This window comes from Paroedura picta, chromosome 5 (genome assembly GCF_049243985.1).
Source record: "Paroedura picta isolate Pp20150507F chromosome 5, Ppicta_v3.0, whole genome shotgun sequence".
NCBI classification, from domain to species: domain Eukaryota; kingdom Metazoa; phylum Chordata; class Lepidosauria; order Squamata; family Gekkonidae; genus Paroedura; species Paroedura picta.
The window spans coordinates 42,844,798-42,861,685 of record NC_135373.1 but is presented as its reverse complement, the minus strand read 5'-3'; the positions used below and the strand labels follow the sequence as shown (position 1 = coordinate 42,861,685).

The window sequence follows — 16,888 nt, the reverse complement described above, 5'->3', positions numbered from 1 at the left end:
CTAAGACCGTTTATGCACTGGGAACTTCACCGCCCCAGCTCCCGTGCAGGGCAGATGAGGTGCATGGGGCCAAATGCTCCCCCGTGTGGGTGCAGGAAGAGGTGGGGCAACCTGTCACGACTAAAACTCCAGCTTGCAGCCTGGCATGAAACCTCCAGTGCATAAACGGTCTAAGTGACAGAGAAAATGGCCACTTTGGAAGATGGACTCTATGGCATTCAATCCCACTGATGTCTCTCCCCTCCCCAAACCTTGCCTTCCTCAAGAGCCACTCCCCAAACCTCCCAGGCATTTCCCAACCCAGAGCTGGCAAACTGAGTGGGAGGGGTGCTGTGAAGAAAGGAGTGTTAGCCAGGTACCCCTTTCCTTCAGGAGACACCCTCACTGGGGTTTTGCACGACCCAAAAATATCTCAAAGTCTTAAAAGGCTTTAAAAGGGTTACAAATATTTAAGCAATCAATCACTTCAGGAAGGGCACAATAATCTTTGTCAGTTCTTCCGCCAGCAACAAGGTACGCTTGTGCTGTGATCGAAGGAAAGCTTCTTTTGCTCTACGGATCCCGGAAGAGGTGGAGATAAACGCAACTGGTATTTTTGTTCAATCCAAAGTGAACTACCTTGAGGTTCATGCAGAGGTCTGGACTGACTCTCAGAAAACTATACCGACCTTTGCTAAATCATTTAGGTCGTAATGCCCCTGTCCACCTAGCTCCATTTGGCCTATTTTATTTTCTTGGAAAGAGGAAAAAGAAAACAGCCCTTTTGCTTTCCACGCTGGCTGCAGAAGACGCAGACTCTGAGAAATGAGTGGCTCTCCTTCCGTAATCCACGATGCTGCCCTGGTTGCTATTCCCCCTGGCGTTCCCGTAGCAAATGTAGGTCCCCGGTTAGACATGTTTCTTCTTCCAGCCAGAAACTCAATTTGTGTGTATTCAATAGTCATGCATTATTCAGACTCCGACAGTGCAGAGGTTCTATAACACTTTAGTTTCTTCCCGAGAAGAAGATGATGCTTTCCACCAGTTAGGATCGACCGTCTGTTTGGATTTCATCCGCAGACATAGGTTTTCACCGGGGGACGTAGAACCATTCAGTGGACCTCCTTCCATAGAGATTAATGCCACTGTGAAGTCAAAAGTTCAGAAGGTATTTTTGTAAAGTGAACACAGCTGTACTTTTAGTCTGTAATCTGGGAGAAAAGTTTGTCTTTTAAAATTGCATTGTTTATTGTAGGCATTGCGCTATTTTAATTGTGCTATTTTTTTTTTAATATTATGTACTCCATTATATAATTTGTTGTATAAATCAGGCTGCTCTTGCTGGATTATTTTCTGACTGTGTAATCTACCTTGAGTCTCAATGAGAAAGGTGATCTGTAAATGAAGTAGATCTTTCAGGAATGACTAGGGTTGCCAGATGAGCCTCTTGTGGTGCAGGGTGGTAAGGCAGCCGACATGCTGTCTGAAGCTCTGACCATGAGGCTGGAAGTTCGATCCCAGCAGCTGGCTCAAGGTTGACTCGGCCTTCCATTCTTCCGAGGTCGGTAAAATGAGTACCCAGCTTGCTGGGGGGTAAACGGTAATGACTGGGGAAGGCACTGGCAAACCACCCCGTATTGAGTCTGCCAAAAAAAACGCTAGAGGGCGTCACCCCAAGGGTCAGACATGACTTGGTGCTTGCACATGGGATACCTTTACCTTTAGGGTTACCAGGGCCCTTTCTGCACACTTAGGATAATGCACTTTCAATGTGCTTTGGCAGCTGGATTTTCCTGTGTGGAACATGAAAATCTACTTCTAAAGTGCATTGAAAGTGCAGGGGATAGGGGAAGTAGGATTGCCAAATCTAGTTAGGGAAACTCCTGGAAGTTTGGGGATAGAGCCTGGGTAGAGGGACAGGACCACAGTGGGATACAATGCCACAGAGTCCACCCTCCAAAACATCAATTTTCTCTAGGGGCACTGAGTTCTGCAGTCTAGATATGAGCTATAATTCTAGGGGATCCTTAGCTCCCACCTGGAAATTGGCATATCTAGGAACTATTCATGGGCCCAGATGAAGGTTGCCAATTGTGGACTGGGAAATTCTTGGAGATTTTGGGCCAGAGCGAGATAGTTAGGTCTCTCTCTCTCATTCTCTCTCTCTCTAACTATACATAGTTGCTTCTCTTCATAAATAAAACAATTTCTTTAAAGCATCCTGGTGCTCTACCCTCTCTGCATATCCAAACTCTGCCAGCACAGCAGGGGAGGTGCCACTGAGGGCTACTACTAGCCCTACAGTGTTGACTTCTAGGCTCTCAGCTCATCACTTGCCCATAGCCAAGGTTCAGAATACAGAAAGGCCCATAGAGTGATTCAAGATCACCTCTTTATCCCTGGCCTGGATAGCACAGGCTAGCCCAATCCCTTCAGATCCTGGAAGCTAACTAGGGTTGACCCAGGCTAGTTATTTAGATAGGAGTCTTCCAAGAATCTGAGTGCTAGTTTCTCCAAGGCTTCTCCAAGGTCAGGATGAGGAGGCAAGAAATGACAACCCACCTCCAAATGTCCCTCACCTGGCTGCCAGACACCCCGTGGATCTCCGGGCTATACCACACCTGCCAGACGATAAATAAATACCTCTTCAAGCAGCTGACATTCCTTGTAAGGCTTAGTATCTTAGTGGCATTGAGCTGTCTTTTCAGCCAACATGAGGTCAGTCTGGGGTGAAGCTTTTGAACCCTCAGTGGAGGATTAATAACTTCCTTGATATTTTCTGCTGTTGCAAGAGAGAGCCGGGTCCCCTCTAAAAGCAGGCGGCTAAGTGAAAAATCAGAAGGTCATTGTGAGAGAAGGCTAGAAGGAGACTCTTTGCGGGTGACTGTAGTAGTCGTCAGAATCAACACCTACAACAGGCACTCAGAAACATCAGACTGGGAGGATTCTCCTGTGTGGCCCCAAGGTTTTCTCCTTTGTCGGCCGACATGGAAACCTCCATCCAGCCAGGTTTTCAAAATGGAATTCAACAATCTTCACCACAATCAGAACTCTGGCTGAGTTGTCGACCTCACGGGGACCGCACACCATCTGAAACGTGCTGTGTTCCAGCTTTAGATACAAATTTGATTGGCTCTCCGAGTCAAGGCCCTTGAGACTCTGCTTAGTCTTGGTTCAGGAATGAGTAGGGTTGCCACGGCCCCTCTGGGCACTGGCAGGGAATAAGGAAGTTGGGTTGCCAGATGCAGGTTGGGAAACTCCTGGAGGTTTGAGGATTGAACCTTGGGATGGCTAGGGCCTCAGTGGAATACAACAGAGCCCACCCTCTGAAGCGTCTGTTTTCTCCAGGGGAACGGATCTCCGTAATTACAAGAACTCTAATTCTTGAGGATCCCCAGGACCTATTTGGAGGCTGGAATTCCTAGAAATGAGGTGCAACGGTGGAGTCATCTTTTTCTGACACACATGGAAATGCACTCTTGATGAAGATTTACGCAAAAGCTCAGAGTGGTGACTTCAGATAATACATATTTTAGAAGGTGGGCTCCAAACCAGATACTTTGGAAACACTAGTTGGAGCTACACTGAATAGATTTTTCTTTGCCGCCCAGCAAGCCTCTAGATTTTGATCTTACACAAGAGAGCATTTCACACAATATATTGACCACTGAGGAAGACCCCTGTGGGTCGATACACGTTTGGTCTGTTGTGTCATGTGCAGTTAGATATGTGTTGTTTTTTTCTTTGTTTTTAAAATATTATTGTGCACTTTATTTAATAAATATTTCTAATGAGTTTTTAATATTGTTTTGCAGCTCAGCTTTTGGGTTCCTGGCTTCTGTTCAGGTTGGGTCTCGGTTCCCTTTTCGGTTTTGCATTTACTGAAAGTTCCCACCAGAAAAAATGCTCATAGAGGACAGCTCAGCTACTGCGTAGCCCAGTTTCCCTTTTCTTTAGCCTCCAAATGCTTCCGTCTCGTCTTCGAAACCTTCCAAGCAAAGTGACCAAAATCATCAGGTATGTAATCAATGAATGCATAAAATTACCGGAACTAAATCTGTATGCATTTCACATTACGTGTGCGTGTGTGTGTAGGGCCCTTTGTATGCTCATATATTTATATATATTTTCCATCAAGGATCCTGTAATCAGAATTAATTATACACATTTTCATGCCCTTGTTTCTTTTAAATAACTGATTTTGTTTCCATGATACGCGTTTGCAGGGAGTTGAGATTTCTTTTTTTGCCAAGGAACCTGAAGGATGGAAATAAAAGGCAACTGGGGAGTGAAGGGTATGGCCAAGAAGACAGTTATGGGCATGGAGAACATGGAAGGAAGTGAAAAACATATCTTGCATTTTTCTAGCTCACAACTACAATTTATGTTTTTCTGTAGTGTTCATAGTATCGAGATAGCATTCCTTAGGGACCCTACTTGAGTGGAAAGGTGGCATAAAATATTTAAAATAAATAAAAATAAAATTCTATTTTATCAAAACTCAGTAAGGGTGTTTCCAGGTCTCTGTTTCCTGCAGTGGTGGACTGGTGGCTATCCGGAACATCACCAACCCACCAGCCAATCACTGCTTTGCAGATGCCTAAACTGACTCCAAACTGGATTGACTTAGGCAGGATATTGGCTTTTCTACGTTAGTGGAGCTGAACCAAAACGAATTATTCATTTTTTAAAAAGAACACTTTCAACTGTGTTGAAAATTAGCGCTTTGAGACAATTTTTTAACCATTCCTTGCAATATAAATGCTGCCGTGGCCTTTGCCTGCGCCCCAGATGCCATCACCAGGCCAGCTCTGATTGGCTATAGATTTTGGGGACTATTTCCCATTCAGAGCACAATCCCTCACTGGGTTAGATGACTCCATCCAGGAAGGGAGGAGGTAGAAGCAACATATAGGGAAAACCACAGTGGTGGGGAAAGAGATAAATATTTGCACAACCAACTTTTGTTTTTTTTTTGGGGGGGGGCAGTGTTTAACTTTCCTAAATGAAGTCAGATCTCCAAACATTTTCTGCTGCTTCAGGGTTCTTGAAATGACAAGACTCATTGGAAAAGAATGCTAGGGAAAAATTGGAGGCAGTAGGAAAAGAGGAATACCCAACATGAGATGGATCGTCTCAGTAAAGGAAGCCACAAGCTTCACGTTGCAAGGCTGGACCAAGGCTGATAATTATAGGATATCTGGAGGTGATTAATTCATAGAGATGCCATAAGCTGAAAGTGAGTTGATGGTATGTAACAGACACATTCTGTGTTCTGCTTCCCCGCACAAAAAAGCTGCTAAAGAGCCAGCTGGGTATAGTGGTTAAGAGCAGCAATCTCTAATCTGATGTCATTCCCCGCTCCTTCATATGCAGCCAGCTGGGTGACCTTGGGCTGGTCACAGTTCTCTCAGAGCTCTATCAGCTTCACCTACCTCACAGGGTGTCTGTTGTGGGGAAAGAAAAGGGAAGTGATTGTAAGCCGCTTTGAGACTCCTTTGGGTAGTGAAAAGCGGGTACAAAAAACCAGCTCTTCTTAACAAGGAAGGCTGGTTTTTTGTACCTCACTGTTTACTCCCCAAAGGAGTCTCGAAGCGGATGACAATCACCTTCCTTTCCTCTCCCCACCTGTGAGGTAATTGAGGCTGAGAGAGCCCTGAGAGAACTGTGGCTGGCCCAAGGTCACCCAGCTGGCTGCATGTGGAAGAGGAGTGGAGAATCAAACCGGGCTCTCCAGATCAGCCCAGTGTTACTGTCTGCCCCTTTCAGAACCTCTAAACCTGAAGAAGACTCTGCTGTGACTCAAGAGCTTCCTCCTTACACTTATTCATCCGGCTAAAAGCATCATTTCACTCGCAATGTGTTTCTTGTTCGGTGGCACACCTCAGCGCAGCGACAAAGACATGAGGGAAATAAACGGAGCAGCCGCCGGTTTGGACCTGTTCCATGCTTCGCCAAGCCAACCACCACCACAGGGACAGCTGTTGCTGAGGAAGACGAGCTCTGCAGTGTGAGAACATCCCTTCCGCTTGTATCTCGGAGCTGCCGAGCCCCCTGGCTACTCGTATTTCAAGATAATTAGAGCTTTGTATAGAGATTCCTAATTGGGACTGCCTTGGACAAACCCGGATAAAAATAATACTTTCAGAAGCCAGGGTGGAAAGGAAGTAGCGGGACGGGTGCGCCGGTTACTTTTCCGGGCAAGAGAAGGAGAAGGGGAATTTATACGAAAGAGAAACTGTAGCCTCTCAGCCAAATGGAACTTGTTAAGCACAAAACACAACAGCAAGATCATCAAGTCTTCGTATCATTCTGCGGAACGTGGGGGTAATTACCACCACTGGGACTTGCGCGCCCACATAACGACGGGCCCGGGATCACATGGCCGAGGATAATTGCCGTTACAAATAACTGCCCGCCACCGCCAAGCAAAGCGTCCGCGTCTGCTTTCGTGGCATTCGGGGAAGGGCAGGACAAAACCCAGCATGGCAGCAGGGGGGTGGGTGGGACGGATCGTGATGGATGGCCACGGGTCTTCAGGGCGAGTGGATGGATGACCCTTCCGCCAACTGTAGACAATCGTTAATTTCCCACGGGGGCCACAGGCCTTATGGAGCTTGGCGAAGAGGGGTGTTTTGTTCTCTGACAGGCATCCTGCCGTTCGGTGGCTGTATCAAACAGTTCCTGCTGCGTTAGCTATCGGATTGGACCGGAGGGGATTCAGCCCTTAGGCTGTGGCGGGGCTGTGAGCCAGCCACCCGCTCGTGGAGTAACTTCTTCATTTGTTTTTTTTTAAAGGAACATTCTAGAATTAATGCTGTCTACTTCAGCCCAGAAGCACAGTGGCTGGTCGGCTGACTATTAAGTTCTGCACATGGTGTCACATGCTCCCAGACAGCCATTAGGCTCCACAAACTAATGCAAAATGGTGGTAGTAGAAAGTGCCGCCAGATTATGGTTGACTCCTCATGGGGTTTCATGGAATCATAGAATCATAGAGTTGGAAGGGGCCATACAGGCCATCTAGTCCAACCCCCTGCTCAGTGCAGGATCAGCCTCAAGCATCCTAAAGCATCCAAGACAAGAGATGTTTCAGGACAAGAGATGTTCAAAGGTGGTTTTGCCATTGCTTGTTTCTGAGTAGTGACCCCCTGATTCCCTTTGTTGTCTCCCATTCAAAAACTAATCAGGACTGATCCAGCTTAGCTTCTGAAATCTGAGAGATCGGGGTAGCCTGGGCCACCTAGGTCAGGCCAATGTACAACAAAGAAGGTTCAGTCTTGGCTGCAAGAGGGCCTTTTGTATTTCTCGGGCTTGTTGGGTCACAAAGTTATAAAGGAGACTCTACAGAAAGGAGTCGTTAGCGTGCTCTTGTGTCCTTGAGTATTTTCAGACGGTGTCTTCACCGAGGTGTTGATAAGAAGCAAAAAGCATTTAAATTGCATCAATTAATTGGTTAAAAACACAGATATAATCAGCTGGAAGCATCCCAGGAAGCTCTACGGGTAATCAATTTGCATATATATGAAGCTGCCTGATACCATGCTAGGCTGCTGGATTATGAAATTTAGGGCTGCTTCAGCATGGCTGTTTGGCTTGGCCTTGGGTACCAAATGGGAAGAGTAGTCTTTTTCAGAGCATCCATATGATGCCAGGGAGATGACAGCGCCACGAGGATAACCAAGGAAAACACTGGGGAAAGTCCTATGAAGATGCGCCGTGCTTTGCTGCTATGAATGCCTCTGTACTTACAATGACAATTAATGTACAAGGCAGAACTGTCATGACATAGAACAAACTTGCCCTAACCTGTGTGGCACAGGCTAGCCTGATCTCATTGGATCTTGGAAGCTAAGCAGGGTCATCCCTGGTACTACATGGATGGGAGACCACCAAGGTAGTGCAATGTCGCTATGCAGAGGAAATGACATCTTGTGATTTCTGATGTGATGCCTCTGTTGGTACAGCCCAAGACTGTATTCACCTTCTTTACTGCTCATATTTAGCTTACAGTCCACGAGTACCCCAAAACAGTCTTCAGCATAGAAGCCAATCTTAAAAACACACAGGATTGTGGGTAAAGAGGGAACCCATCAATTTCAAGTATGGGAAAAAACAGAAATGGTTTGATGTGGTGCCTTGATGAATTTCTATCACCAAGTGAGCCTCACTGACAGAATATTCCACACTTTCAGAAGTTGCTATCCAAGATGGTGACAAAAGAGATATGGTTGTTATGAAAAAAAACCCCTGGATTACAAATACGAGGCCAACAGTCAGGCTTCTACATGCTTCTACCTTCAGGAACACTATTAAGGTGAGGAACACCATTAAGAACTCTGCAACCCAGATGAAGGAGCCAATCTCCACAGCTATGCTGCATGATCCTTGGTTTCGAGCCTTCTGTTGGTTAATCAAGATCCACAAAATGGAGAATCAGGATGCTCCATTGTCTTGGAATGAAGCATCCTCATTAAATAAGTGTCTTTGAATGCCAATTTCAATCATGACCTGTGCCTTCTAGGTGTTGCAGGATACCACAAATTTCCTTGGAAAAACATAACTTTTCTGGAAACACTGATTTGGCCAAAATGGCAGTAGAGTCTTTTCATCCTGAACACTTTCCTAACTGACAGATTACAGGCTATTTGGAATTCCATCCCTGCTGATGTCACACTAGGGTTGCCGATGGCAGGTTGGTAAATTTCTGGAAATTTGGGGATAGTGCCTAAAGAGGATAGAGCTTGGGGACAGGAAGGAGCTCAGTGGAGACGTAATTTCATATAGTCCATCCTCCAAAGCTGTCATTTTCTCCAGGGGATTGTCTCTGTAGTCTGGAGGTTAATTATAATCAAAGAAGAATGGCAATCCCAACCAGGAAATTGGCAACCCAGTATCATAGCTCGCCACAGCCAGTTTGGTGTAGTGGTTAGGAGTACGGACTTCTAATCTGGAGAGCCGAGTTTGATTCTGCGCTCCCACACATGTAGCCAGCTGGGTGACCTTGGGCTCATCACAGCACTGATAAAGCTGTTCTGACCAAGCAGTGATATCAGGGCTCTCTCAGCCTCAACCACCCATATATAAGAACCAACTCTTCTTCTACTTCAGCAATATCAGGGCTCTCTCAGCCTCACCCACCTCACAGGGTGTGGGGAGTGGAAAGGGAAGGCAACTATAAGCCGCTCACAAGAGTTGTTAAAACTCTCAAAGTGGCTTGCAATTGCCTCCCTCCCCACAACAGCAACACAACAGTTGTGTCATAGGTGGAGCTGAGACAGTTCTAAGAGAACTTTGACTGGCCCAAAGTAACCTGGCAGGCTTCTTGTGGATGAATGCAAAAGAAGAAGAATTGGTTCTTATATGCTGTTTTTCTCTACTCGAAGGAGTCTCAAAGCAGCTTACGGTCACCTTCCCTTTCCTCTCCCCACAACAGACACCCTGTGAGGGAGGGGAGGCTGAGAAAGCCCTGATATTACTGAAGAAGAGGAAGAGTTGGTTCTTATATATGGGTGGGTGAGACTGAGAGAGCCCTGATATTACTGCTCGGTCAGAACAGCTTTCTCAGTGGCCAAGGTCACCCAGCTGGTTGCATGTGGGGGAGCACGGTTTCAACCCCGGCTCACCAGATTAGAAGTCCGCTCTCCTAACCACTACACCAATGCAGAATCAAACCTGGTTCTCCAGATTATAGTCTGCCACTCTTAATCACTACACCAAGCTGTCTTTCAAAATAATGGACAGCCCAATTGAATTACACCAGAAATAATGGATGACCCCAGTGGAAATACAAACTAGCCTCTCCTACAACTCTTTCCTCAGATCCATACTAGTAAACTGTTACAGGACCAAAAAACATCAGCCATACCTTTAAGAGCTCATTCAACTATATATCATCTAACATGATATTGAGTATGGGAAGGGAAAACAGGCCCAAGAATATTGGCCTCCCTCTGCTGCAGCATGGTCACTGGGTCAGCATAATCATGTGAATGTATGGAAGAAATGCCATGCATACCTCCCTTCCCATTATCAGTTACTGTTTTCTGAACATTGTTGATCACAGGGAGGGGGGGCACATATGTGGACACTTTTGTTCAGGGGTAGTCAAACTGCGGCCCTCCAGATGTCCATGGACTACAATTCCCAGGAGCCCCTGCCAGCAAATGCTGGCAGGGGCTTCTGGGAATTGTAGTCCATGGACATCTGGAGGGCCGCAGTTTGACTACCCATGCTTTTGTTCATTCACACTGTGCAGATGACTTGGAAATTACGCAAAGGGACACGATGTCTTCCAAGAGCATAAACGATCCAGGACCAGCATGCTCATGCTTGATTGCCCAGTCAATGTGGTAGGAGCTCAGCTCTTATTCTCCCCCCCCAAATTAGAGCATATACCACTCAAAGGAATTTATCTTTTGTTTCTGCCTGTGCTATGTAAGTTTGCACAACTTGCATTAAAGACCATTCTGCAACTGCTTAATATCACCTAGAGAGCTATTAACACTTCATTAACATCTCACCAGCAACCTTGGAACAACAGGGGGAAGAAACTCTGAAAAAAAACCCCACATAAATGTTTAGGCAACTAATTCAACAACTCTGAAGATAATAGGTCAGCTTTAAGGTGCATTGCAGGGCAACTCCTTCACTCAGGGGGGAACCTTCCCCTCAAAATCTAGCAATGAAATAGGATAAAGGAGGGAAAAAAAGTACACAGAAAGTAGAGACAAAAATATAACAAAAGTGGTGGCAGATCGACACTTAAGTTTCTATAAAAAGCTTCCAAATATCTAACAATAATTCCATACACAATTGTTATCTGTAGGCCATCCATTCAAATAGGGATAAACTTCTAAATTCATCAATCCATTCATTTACTGGAGCAGAGAACTTATATTTCTAGTGTCGGAATACAACTCCTTTAGCTGTAGTAAGGACATAGATGGTCCGTTTTTGTTGACCATCAGTTAGCCTCTATGAGAGGAGCAGATAGTTTAAGTGCACACGAGCATCCCAAAACATTCAATGAACACTCCAGCACAACACTGATATGAATCATAAATCCTTCCCAGGAAAACCAAATGGCTGAACACACCCAAAGCACACTTTACCCAGTCCTTTGCTAAAGCATCGGTGTGGTGTCCAGTATCTCCTAAACCTATTGTTTTGCTGCTTAAGATCTACGAGCAGTTATAATATAAACTGTAAGGTCATATTCCATTGTTTTGGCAAAACAGGACAATACAGCTCCTTAATTCATCAATTCCTGAGACTCTGCACATCACATTTATTAATTGACATCAAATATGTATAGACAAATGTTGCAGGCTTGATTTTCTGCATCGATACATTTAGAGTTTCCGGGAGCAAGTGCGACTCTGATACACTTAACACCACCGGACCATATTTAGCTATCAACAGATGTTGCAACACAAGTTGACAAGTCATATTTAGACCACAGCTGATAAAATGACAAAAATTCACAATCATAGTCTACCAATTAACAATCTATAAGAATTCCTCGGTTGGACCAATTTTTAAGTTTAGATTGGGCAATAATAATAATGTAGAATGTGAAAATGCATTCGTTTGATATTGCTGTGACATTATGCAAGAGTAAAGGGATCCACTCTAGTATAAGTAGACCCTACTGCATCCCTCACACACCAGAGAGGGGCAGTCCCCAAAAGAGTCCAACTGGTCGATAAGCCCAACTGGAAGTAGCAATCCCAATAACTGGTACAAGCTAAGAAGAAGAGTTGGTTCTTATATGCCACTTTTCTCTACCAGAGGGAGTTTCAAAGTGGCTTACAATTACCTTCCTTTCCTCTCCCCACAACAGACACACTGTGAGGTAGGTGAGACTGAGAGAGCCATGATTTTACTGCTTGGTCAGAACAGCTCTATCAGTGTCCAAGGTTGGCTTCATATGGGGGAGAAGTAGGGAATCAAACCTGGCTCACCAGATTAGAAGTCCACACTCCTAACCACTACACCAAGTTGGCTGTCCAAGTATGACTGATGATATAAACTAAGAACTGGGAAACCCAATCCTTCATCACTGAGTAGAAGTTTCATCCTCTTTTAAAGAAATCTGAGGAACCCAACATACATTTCAAAACTAAGGTATTAATTTTATGAATATATCAGCAAGTATACAGAAGGGAATTGCATCTAAAGTGTAAATTCTAGGTGTAATATTCATTTTGAGTGCATTTACTCTGCCCCACAAAGATAAGTTTAAAGTTACCCATCTGTCCAAGGCCAAAGATATGTCAGCAATTAACTTGTTAAAATTTAGCATAATCATATGCATAATATTGCTAGGAGCCAATATTCCAAGATTAGTAATAACATCTGAGCATCACTGAAAATGCCCTCATACACCATGATCTCTTGTCTCCCAGGGGCATCGACTCAGATTCTGCCCAGTTACCATAATCCAATATCCAGATAAGTCTTTAAAGGAATTAATCATATTCATTAATACAGGAATGGAAGACTAAGTTTCCAAAATAAATAACAAAAGATCCACTGCATGAAGAATAATTTTCAATCCCAAAGAGTTATGCACAAAGCCATGAATACTATTATTTTGTCCAATGACACAAGCCAGAGGTTCCAGACACATAAAAACAATCAGAGGACAAAGAGGGCAATCCTGTCTAGGACCTCCCTCCTAACCGGCCTACGTGTACCAAAGTTGTTGCCACCTTTCGAAGTCTGATAGTAAGAACAGCAGTTAATATCTTAGCATCTACATTCATCAAAGAACTAGGTCAAGTATTTGCACAGCAAGTATGGTCTTTGCCAGGTTTTGCTTTAAAGCTTTTAGAGCTTTTCAGTAAAGAAGGGTATAATGGGTGACTGAGATTTTAATGCCGTGGTTTGGAATTAAAATAGCTCAGTGGTAAAGCTCCAGGTTCAGTCCCTGGCATCTTCTGTTAAAACAATCACAGTGAGACTGGGGGAGGCTCTTTGGGCAGCAACCGCTCACCAGAGGACACGGTAGAAAGCAGCTCTCTATATAACACAGGCTGGTGTTATGCTCCACCTTTCTCCCCAATGGAGGACCCCAATTGGCTTAAATCATTGTCTTCTCTCCCATTTTATCTTCACAATAACTTCATGAAGTAGATTAGGATGAGAATATATGACTGGCCCAAGGTCACCCAGCAATGAGGTTACCAGGTCCTGTTGGGTAGGAGTAGTCAATCTGTGGTCCTCCAGATGTCCATGGACTACAATTCCCACGAGCCCCTGCCAGCACTTGCTGGCAGGGGCTCATGGGAATTGTAGTCCATGGACATTTGGAGGACCACAGGTTGACTACCCCTGCCGTTGGGGATGGGGGTCAGGGTTACCAGCTCCTGATTGGGAAACTCCTGGAGATTTGGGTCTGGAGTCTGGGGAGTACAGGGATCTCATTAGAGTACGATGACATAAATTCTACTCTCCAAAGCCTCACTTTTCTCCAGGGGAACCAATCTCTGTAGTCTGGACATGAGCTGTCCTTTCACCTGGAGGCTGGCATCCCTACCCAGCAAGCTTCCATGGCAGAGTGGAAATCTGAACCACTCCTGGATCTTAGCCAACACTAACCACTACATCAAATTTCAGCCAGAATAGCCCTTTTCTTTCTGGCCACGCTAATGAGTGTTGGCTAACAACCGGCTTTCACACCCCAGCTCTGTAAAGCAGAGTCCCCAGTTCTGCCCCCTCCCTTTGTTTTAAGGTGTTTGAAAGAGAGGTTCTAGCAACTGATGCAGCAGCTCATGGACTTCAAAGTCGGCAAGAGCAAATGGAAGAACTTCAAAATCTCTGGAGGAAAGACAAGGGCTGCCCTCCCCATGCACATTGATAAAGGAAGGGAGGGCTCTGGTGAGGGGATGGATTTTGATTTACTGTCCTCAGTACAGACAGGGTCCCAAATTAACAACAACAACAGCAGCAGCGATGAAACATACAGGCCAAGAAAGCAATTCTGTTTTCCAACAGCAGAACCAGGATGGGACAAGACATTGAACAATCCGATGGATATGGATATAAGAGTTCTACTGAGTCAGACACAAGATCCATCCAGCTGGGAATTTTGTTTCCCTTGGTGGCCAGTCAGATGTGTCTGAGAAGCCCACAAGATGGGCAAGAAGCAGCCACCAGGCCTCTCATACAAGCACCTCTTAACACGGAGGTGTCATTTCGTCATCATGGTCAACAGTGGGGGCCTAGACATCTCTTTGGCTACTTTGGACTCTATGACATTCTACCCTGCTGAGGTCCCTCCCCTCCCTCCCTAGATTCTACCCACCCCAAAATCCAGGTATTTCCCAGTCCAGAGCTGGCAACCTTAATTAACAGCCATGACTGGATCTCATCTCTATGAAGTTGTCACCTACTCTTTAAAAGCCATTAAAAGTAACAGCTATCAAATTTCAAAAAAACCTTTAATGGCATATAAAAACATCATGAAGATAGGGGTGATTCATAATTAATTGATAAAAATTACATAGTCTAAATAAAACAAATGAGAGAAATAAAATAAGCAGCAACCAACAATAGATTCCTCCAGAATGCCCAGCAATGTAACAGCTATCATCGCATTCCATGGCAATGAATCCCAGAAATCAATTAAGTCAGAAACATATTGTGAGTGTCCTGCATAGTGCAGAGGTTGGACTAGATGACCCAGGGGTCCCTTCCAACTCTATGATTCTATGATATTCCTAAATCTGTTTGTTTTGGATGATCCAACATTCTAGGGATCTGGAACACAAGGGTTAAAAAAAATCTCTATTCACTTTGTGTTATAAATCTATCATTTTCTCACCACTCCTTAGTTGCCTTTCCCCCCTAAACACACAATGAAAAAGCAATGTTTAATAAAAAAGGAGCGACTGAGCTATTGCAAAATTGTGCCGAATTCCTGCCCTTTGGCCCTGGAAGGAAGATGGATTATTAGTTTAGTTGATTCTCCCCCCCCCCCTTATTAAAAAATGCCCAAGGAGGTTTTAAACAATATAATACAGCTATTCCGTCTAAAAGCCATACAGCCAAACTGATTACAATATTAACAATCCCATTAAAATACTATATTCAAATCCAATAAACCATTTTCCTTAACAATGAGGGCATTAAGATATTCCTAAAAACAACACACTAAAAATAAAGATCCTTAAATGCCTTTAATTGTTTTTTTTTGTAAAAACTTGCATCGCTTCCTTAAATGCATCATTTGGGCTCCAAAAGGCCGTCAGTAGCGCAATTCGCAATATTGAGGTCGCAGGGGATTTGAAAAGGCCCCCTTCTTCCCTCCCCCAAATCCAATGCATTATGCAAATTCAAAAGCCTTGTTTTCTGACTGGCTCATGTTGCCCGCTTTAGTTACTGCAAAATATCCTGTTGTTTTTAAGAGGGAGATGCTGGCTTTTAGTACTTAGCAATTTAATTTTATGTATGATTTGGTTATTATATAGCCTAGAATCAGCTCTGACAGACTCATCCAATCAGTCTTCTCATGATGGAGACTGCATTTTGGCTGTAGTTGGCCAGAAGGATGGATTTATATCATTGTAGAGCCTCTTGTGGCGCAGGGTGGTAAGGCAGCCAACATGCTGTCTGAAGCTTTGTCCATGAGGCTGGGAGTTCAATCCCAGCAGCTGGCTCAAGGTTGACTCAGACTTCCATCCTTCCGAGGTTGGTAAAATGAGTACCCAGCTTGCTGGCGGGTAAAACGGTAATGACTGGGGAAGGGAATGGCAAACCACCCTGTATTGAGTCTGCCAAGATAGTGCTTGCACAGGGGATACCTTTACCTTTACCTATGTCCAGTAACTGAACACTAGGAAGTCTTTGGGGCATGTGTGGGTCTCCCATGAGGACTTGAAATCAGATCTAACTTGTGTGCTCTCACTGGGATGGTCAGGTGCATGGGGTCCAATTCAGACAAGGACCAGGGAGAAGATGCTCATGCCTTCCCCTCACATTATTTCTAGCCAGAAATGGCCCCCAGTAGGGTGCTGTTTTCTCTGTTGCAGAAATCTGTATTTACCCTGCATGTACCCCATTACTTAGCAAGTGTGAAATCAAGACAGCAGGAAGATGTCTACTCTTGGTAAAAACCAGAACAGAGTGACTTCTATGTTTTGCTGCTTCATGGGGACACTAAAACATGTTCACCCATGTGAGTAAATGAACCGGTGACATGACAGCAAAGAGACACATGCTGGAGTTCAGATCCTGCATTCCAACGGTGCCCAGTGTTATTTTTTTAAAGACCCCTGTAAATAGCAAGGTGTCACAGGCAAAAACAAGGAATAGAACATTTCTCCCTGCAGCACTAGTTTTCTAGTTGCATGGAAAAACTGCAAAGGAACATTCCAAGCTGGACTATACCATCTGCCATCTCAAGTGCTACAGTCTTCTCTCTGAGATCTGCTGCCACATTCTCCGACACATGTGGACCAGTTCTAAGGGCTCGAGGGAAACAAGGCCATAAAAGCTGTTTTGGCCACCCAGGTTACTACTTGGCTTCACCCTCCAGGCAAATCACTGGCTCTTATTGACCCACCCTGGTTATAAATGCTTCTGAATTACATCTGGAGCTTTGCTTGGGTTCCTTGCTGATTGTGGCTATCAGTGCTTCCAAAGCACCTGCAAAATTCTGATTTGGCTCACACCTAGTTAGGTCTCCAATATGACTGAACATAACCATTTGCCATAAGCCAGGGGTCCCCAACCTTCTCAAGCCTATGGATGCCACTGGAATTCTGACACAGGATAGTTGGCATAGCCACAAAACAGCTGCTACAGGAGGCAGAGCCAATCCCAAAACGTCGTTTTAGTGTGCTGTAGATTTGGGTCTAGTTGGGGCAGAGAAAAAAGCCAACGGTAGACCAGATAAAAACAT

The 16,888-nt window shown here is 44.7% G+C and overlaps 1 protein-coding gene across 7 annotated transcripts in view; it reads right to left on the bottom strand.

The window, feature by feature from the left end:
• The window catches only part of DLGAP3 (DLG associated protein 3), a 243,927-nt gene that overhangs the window by 83,590 nt on the left and 143,449 nt on the right, over positions 1 to 16,888 (bottom strand). The gene's annotated exons all lie outside the window — the stretch shown is intronic.